Raw genomic sequence first — 7,848 nt, 5'->3', positions numbered from 1 at the left:
TGTCTATTTAAGAAAGAATCTGGGAACTAAAGACTGATGAGCCTTACATCAGTGGTTGGTAGGTTATTGAAGGGGATTCTGAGATATGGGTTCTGCATACATTTGGAAAGACCAGGACTGGTTAGGGGTGGGCAGCGTGGCTTTGTGTGGGGAAAATCATGCCTCACCAAATTTGTTTGATTTTTTAAAAGACGTGACCAAAAAGACTATTGAGAGCAGTGAGGTAGTTTCTGTCTACCTGGACCTTAGCAAGGCATTAATGAGGTACCAAATGGTTGACTGGTCTGGAAGATTAGATCACATGGGATCTAGGGTAAGCTAGCTAATTGGGTTCAGATTGATACAACATTGGCTTGAGGGTAGGAGAAAGGGTGGGGTAGAGGGTACTGGAAACATGCAGAGTTGATATCTATGAAAATGAAATATGTACAGATATGGAGATCAGTGCTGGGTCCAATGTTGTTCATTATTATATTAATGATTTAGGTGTGAATGTTGGTGGGATGGTTAGTAAGTCTGTAGATGACATCAAAATTGGTTACAGACAGAAAATGCTGGAGTAACTCAGTGGGTCAGGCAGCATCTCTGGAGAGAATGCTGCCAGACCCGCTGAGTTACTCCAGCATTTTATGTCTCCCTTCGATTTAAACCAGCATATGCAGTTCTTTCCTACACGTCAAAATTGGTGATATAGTGGACAGTGAAGAAGGCCCTATAGGCTGTGGAATAGGAGATGGCATTTAATTCAGATAATTGCAGGGTATTACAGTTTGGAAGGATGAACCATGGTGGGGCTTACACATTAAATAGTAGGGCATTGGGGAGTGTTGCACAACAGAGAGACTGAGGGGTCCTGTCATATAATTCCATAGAGGTGATGACAGAGGAGGATAGGGTGGTGATGATTGCATTTGGCATGCTTACCTTCATTGATCAGGGGTACTGAGTACAAGAGTTCAGGCATTGTGTTACAGGTATACAAGATGTTGATAAAACCACATTTGGAATACTGTGAACAATTCTGTTCACCCTGCTGTAGAAAGCATGTCATTAAGCAGATCGGGTGCAAAACATACTTACAAGGATATTACTGTTTTCTGAACAAAAATCCTCAATTATCAATCTATGATCTATCTATTACCATGTCTCCATTCCATTTCTGCAAATTAATCTCTCAAATGTGGTCTCGTATTGTGGCACCTTGCATCTCATGCCGAAAATTGCATGGAGGCACTAATGATGATTATCGATCTAAAGGCTAACTCAAAAATGGACCAAAAAATCTAAAATCTATACAATAACATGAAAAGAACTAGTTGCCATTTCTAGTCTGCTTTTCCACTGACTTCACATTTTATTGGGAAGTTTTGGGCAAGAAGTTGACATGGTGGGAGATGTAGTTGAGACGTGAATGAAATTGGGGTCAGCAGCAGAAAGCCTTGGTGTTTTCTTAGGGATGGATTTCAAGGCATTTAAATTGTGTGCCTACCCATCTCTTTTCAACGAATGTCATGACATGTCAGAGGTTACATGAGGCGTACATTTCTGTATCATACCTGTCAAGAATGTAATCGAGAGAAAAGGCCATCTATTCCTTAATTAATTTTAGCCTGCCACTAATCTATCTGACAGGGGAGAGACCGTGATCAAAAAGGCAGTTCCAGGTCGAGACTATTCCATTGCACTTTTGGTGTGCTGACGCCTGCGATGTCCCCAAATGCGGATACTCCACTGCGACATTTGTGGTAGTGGGGGGACGTTCGTGTTCTAAAATTGAAGGGCAGCACGGTGGTGCAACGGTAGAGTTCCTGCCTTACAACACTTTCACCGCCAGAGACCCGGGTTCAATCCTGACTACATATGCTGTCTGTATAGAGTTTGTACGTTCTCCCCATGACCGCTTGGGTTTTCTCCCAGATCTTCGGTTTCCTCCCACACTCCAAAGATGTACAGGTCTGTAGGTTAATTGGCTTGCTATATGTGCAAATTGTCCCGAGGATGGTGTTAATGTGTGGGGATCGCTGGTCGGTGTGGACTCATTGGGCCCAAGGGCCTGTTTCCGCTCTGTATCTCTGCACTAAACTAAACTAGAATGTGCACCAATCAGATCTTGTGGCTTAAATAGAACAAGGTGGATCATACAAGGCAGTAACTTAGCTGCAGTACAATGACCCTTGATCAGTGCATTTTTTGATTTTAGGGCAATCTGAAGGAGCTGTCTATAACAGAATGCTGTTGTTATGCACATGTTAAGGAAATGTGATTGAGCTTGGCGCATCCATCACAAAGACATCTGTAAGACATCTGTTTAAGGTGGTTTTGCTATTTTAGATGGAGAGGCCGGAATCTGAGAAAAAAGAACTTCAGACTGCTTATAGATTGCATACAACAAAAATAATAATGAAATGTTGTCATGATATGTAAATAGAATGGCATGACTTGTACTGAATATGCTGATTCAATATTCACTACAATATACATTTGAATATTTTCTGAATTATATATTTTGAAAAATAGGAATTAACTACGTGTTGTTAGTTAACACCTAGTATTTGAACTTTAATTTGAAACTGAAAGGTAGGATTATCAACTAAATACATTTTCAAACTTTTTAAAATCACTTTTCATCCCTTTTATTCCATGAGTAAATTTTCATTGACGTGAGTAATGTAAATGGTGCTAAAAGGATTTGTCAATCTGTGACTGTATCAGGTATTGTTGGTTTTAATATGGTTAGGCTTGGATGGTGAATACAGCAATGTTTTATGCTCTCTCAATGTCTTGGAAGATGGCCCTGCTTTATATTACTCAGCCATGACATATTAATTATTTTTGTGAGCCATTGATTAACTTTAATGCTAATTTATTGTTGAATCCTTTCTGCCTCTGTTGATGCTCATTAAGAGCTAAACTGAAGCTTAAGTTCTTTGTTTCACAGTTGTTTGGGCTTTACATACACTGAATCATTTCCTGCATGGCCAACTTTAAATGATGCCAACCATTCAAGTGATGAATCTGTAGAATTCATTGCCACCGATATTTGTGGAGGCTGTCAATTGATATTTTTAAGGTTTTTAAGGGTCAGGGGTTAAGGGCCTGTCCCACTTACGCAATTTTTTCGGCGACTTACCGGCACCCATCTTAGTTGCAGCAGGTCGCCAAAAAATTTCAAAATGTTGAAAATCTAGTGGCAACCAGGAAAAGGTACGACTCATTTGGCGACTACTCATGACCAAACAGGAGTCACCCCGCGACATGTCTTTGAGAAGACATTACAATTGGAACTAAAATTAAATACTTAATGACCAGTTTCCATTTTTCTCTCCCCCTAGCAACAGTTAGATGTGACCTACATGATTGGCAAACTTTCTCAATTAAGTACTCTCCAAATTCAGCATGACATGCTGCCTACTAAAATTCAGTTTGGAGAAATGCATTCTAAACACACATTAATTTCTGTCAGTGAGTAAAATGTAATCTCATTGTTCAGAATATAGTGAATTCTAAATATACAAAGTTAACCTGCATAATTTATGACAAAAGAGCAATCTAAATCTGCAGAATAGATATGGTTTTAGTATGTAGAAATTTAACTCGATATTGGTCTATGAATGGAAAAGATAATAAAAATATACTTTCAGGTTGCCAAATTACACGTTACTAGTTCATTCATCCAATGGAACAAGATGGGGGAGTCTAGCTAACAAGGTGGGGAGGAGGGGAAAATGACAGGGGTCCCATTATCTAGGTACATCACTCTCCCCCACCTAGTTCCATTTATCCTTCTACCCATCAAACAGGGTTTTTTCTCCCCTTCCTCCTCCCTTGGCACCTGTATTCCTTTCTCTCTGCTTCATAATATCTAAAATAAATTGGTGTGGCTATGAAGTTATGTCATATTTTATAGCCAGCATTGAACTAAAATCATCAATACTTTGCATTAGTATAAATTGACTTGTACAATCGGCTGAAGATGTTGAGGTAAAATTGACAGCTCCTTTGCAGTCTAACAATGTACACAGTTCATTGCCACAAACAAGTGAGTCATATGGTATCGGTTAGAGCTGAAACTCTGGTTACATGTTGTAATTTCATGCTTTACAAAATAATTTCACGCTTCCTGGATAAAGTATTGAGACTGGTCAAACTCATTTAAGAAAGGTCGTTTCTATTCTTCCTGTTGCCTGTTCTGTTTTCCAGGGCAAAGCTCCTTCTGAAGGTTGTCACAAACTTTCCTGTTTATTTATCGAATGTTCAGTGAGCAGCTGTCAGTTAGGGTAGCTGATGACCTGACCTCTCAAACATGCCCTGCCTTGCTATATGATCATGGCTGATTTGAGTTGGCCTTTTCTCTTCTTTTGCGCCTGTTCCCCAAAGCCCACAATTTCCCTAGCATTAAACAAATGTATCTACTGAATCTTAAATTCTTTTAATAATCTAGCCTGGGTTAAGGGGATTCCAAAGATTCATCGCTCTCTGCAAACATGCATTTCTATGCATTTAAATCGTGACACATTAAATTCATCTGGTAAAGATTGCAAAAAGGAGATTAAAGCTACACAATAGGTATGTGCAGGTCATTGTTTCTTTAGGTGGAGTGCAAACGCACATTATTGGCATTTGTGGTGTTCAAAAAATTGGATAGGATTTGCACACTGCACTTACGCAGAGGACCAGGTGACAGATCAGATGGGACTTGAAATCTGAAGTTATAAGAATCAGCAGAAAGTTCAGTCAATGACCCAGTTCAGGCATGGTTGAGACATATGGAATATAGATGAAGAGTGTATGGGGACCAAATGAAGGAGTCCTGGAGAAAGAAGTTATAAATTATTCAGGTAATAGTTAAAGGAATTTGCATCTTTTAAGATGTGCCAGCACTTTGAAATAGGTTGCAGTACTTTGTTACATCTGTTCTACACTTACTTTCTGGGAAACAATTGATGCTGGGAAATAATCGGGCAAAAGGAATTGAAAATGCATTCAACTGTACTTGAACATGAGCCATTTAGCAAAGATTTAAGGCATTTCATGATAACTAGAATTATAGCACAAATTCTATTTTACTTCGGAGTCACGTGAGTGGCTACGTGAAGACCCCGCCAGCAGGTATGCGCGACATATCGTCTCTCACATTGCGCAAACGACAGGCTGTTGGAGCTCTCTTCCAACAGCTCGGACCTGAGGGTAAGTTTTTAACTTTTACAAGTCTCTTTTTTACTGCAGCAAGCGTTCAGAGCTCCTGCTGGAGGTCCGAGGTCGAAACCCCAGCGCCACCTGGCTCACTTCTGCAGGGACGGCTGGGGGGGATCCCGGCTCTAATTGCGGGGATATCCGAATCCGACCACAGAGTCGCGGGGAAGCCCTTTTTCAGGGACCATGAGGGAAACCCCGTTTACTAAGCCACGCCGGCACGGGGGAAGCCCAAAACCGAGGGAGCATTCAAAGGGGAAATCCCGGCTCCTGACACCGCAAGGATACCTGCTACAAGGTTCCATAGATGCTGCTGCACCCGCTGAGTTTCGCCAGCATTTTAGGTCCCAACTACAAGGGCCGTGGGGAATGCCGACCGCAGGAAGAAGCCTGGCTGCGGGGAGCACGGAACCTCAGAAGACTACAGGTAACCTGCCTTCCGGGACCGGGGGAAGACTGCGGGTAACCTGTTCTCCAAGACCGCGGGTACCCGACTTCGGAGACCGCGGGAAACCACAGATAATTCGACTTCAGAGACCACGGGAAAACCACGGGTAACCCAGCTTCAGGGACCGTGGGAGGACCGTTGATAACCCAGTTTCAGGGACCGTGGGAAGACTGCAGATAACCCAGCCTCGGGGCCATGGGAAGACCACGGATAACCCAGCTTCAGGGACCATGGGAAGACTGCGGATAACCAAGCTACAGGGACCTTGCGAAGAACATGGGTAGAACCGTGCTTGGGGGAAACCTCTGCTATGGGGACCGTGCAAAAGCTGCGGGGAGATCCGTGCATGGGGGAACCCTCAGCCATGGGGACCGTGTGGAAGACCGCGGGTAGATCCGTGCTTGGGGGACACCCCAGCTACAGGGACCGTGTGGAAGAGACGGCTATGACCGCAGAAGAGCGGGTAGCCGGCGGCGAACTCAGACTCCGGCTGCCCGAGGAGGGTAAGAGCTAAAACAGGAGACTGAAAGGCCTAGACTGAAGTCAGGCCAGGAGGGCCTCTCTGATATGCGTTCGTCCTCGGACGTTTTACGCATCCTAATTGGCCAGGGAGGGCCACATCAGCGCAGGTCTCCTCGAGAGCCGTGCCAGCACCCTTTTCAGGGCTGCCTACAAAACTCCCTTCTGCAAAGGTGAGTGTGAGGAGTCAGTTGGCAACTGACTCCGAACTCGGAAGCATGTCCGAGGAACAGGTGCCGGCTGGGAGTTACCATGCACCTGGGAAGACATGGGTCCACATACACCAGCAGCCCTACGACCCAATCAAGGATGGAAATCGAACCAGCATCGGGGGCCTTTTGGGCTTACCATAAAGCCACCGGTAACCATGACAGTAGGTGGGTCTGGTTCTTTCCGAAACATGGGGTTGTGGACCATTTACATGAAGGTTGGATGAGATAGTTTATACTGCACAGTACAACCGAGACAGTCTAGGAATATGGCTGGAGTTGCGTCTTTAGGCAGGCTCGCTATTATGACAAATGAGGCCTGTTTATTATCAACAAGCCCAACTCGCATGTGCAGTATAGACATTGAAACTTCGTGACTATTAATTCCCATGGGGTCAGCTTCATTCACAGGGCACTGGAAATATCTGAAATTTAACTGGATGGGGCAATGATACATTTAAAACATTGTAAAACTTTGTATTTTGCTAAGTTAGCTGTATCAGCCACAAAACCCATTTGAGAAATTGGGTTCTCATCAGTCCAGATAAATTTAAATTGATACCAACTGAATTTATTGATGATTGGGATTACCTTTAACTCTATTTAATCGTCTGGGACTCCGCCCTGAGGTAAGGGATTGGAATTAATTGAAGCCCGTAACAAAATTGATCAAGCAACCTTCTGTTCATCAAGTACAATTGGCTTACAGCTGTGCTATTTAGGCCTTTGCACAATCAGAACTATACAGCATGCAAAAGAAGTAAGCATTCAAGTACCATGTGGTCATTGTTACCAGCTCTATGCTATTCCACTAAATCAGTAAATCTTCAGTTAAATTACAAACTGATGCTATTGTTCAGGATGAGAAATTGCTCATGCCATCTAGTTACAGATGTGGATGGGAGAGTTACCAATTCCTCAGTTACATGGTATCAACTACCTATTGTAAAAGGACTTACTGCACACACACAAGTCTTTTACTATAACTATTTATTAGGTCACTGTTAATCACTATGCTGTAGCTGTCCGTGGTCATCACTGGAGCTAGAGAGCGAGCTAGAGGTGGGGACACTACAATTATACTGGAGACAATGGGGAGTGGTTAGTAATACGGGAGGTCACTATGGTTAAAGGAACATGCACTGATCTACATCCTTCCTCTGGGAAACAAAAGCATGGCAGGTACTATACAGAGTGACCACGGCTCATACGCTACGAACACCAACCGCACCGGCAACAGTACAACACTATGCGAATTCCCCGTAGCGGACAGGCGGCCTGACCAGGCGGCCAGAGCGGGTGCGTAAACCGCCCTCCTCCTCATCGTCGGGAACAGAAGGGACGGCAGCCGGGGGATGGGCAGGAGAGGCGGGCGGAGGAGAATGCGGGGCTGCGGGTGGAGAAACAGGCTTGGCAGGGGAGGGAGGTTTTGCGGGCGATGCTGGCTTGACAGGCGAGGCAGGGGAACGGGCGGACAGT

General features: G+C 43.9%; 1 pseudogene; it reads left to right on the top strand.

Annotated features, from left to right (window-relative positions):
* Nucleotides 1-1,617: 1,617 nt before the first annotated feature.
* On the top strand, nt 1,618-1,771 carry LOC129696829 (U1 spliceosomal RNA; annotated as a pseudogene).
* Nucleotides 1,772-7,848: the final 6,077 nt, after the last annotated feature.

This window comes from Leucoraja erinacea, chromosome 4 (genome assembly GCF_028641065.1).
Source record: "Leucoraja erinacea ecotype New England chromosome 4, Leri_hhj_1, whole genome shotgun sequence".
In the NCBI taxonomy this organism is placed as follows: Eukaryota; Metazoa; Chordata; class Chondrichthyes; order Rajiformes; family Rajidae; genus Leucoraja; species Leucoraja erinaceus.
This window is presented reverse-complemented; position numbering and strand designations above follow the sequence as displayed.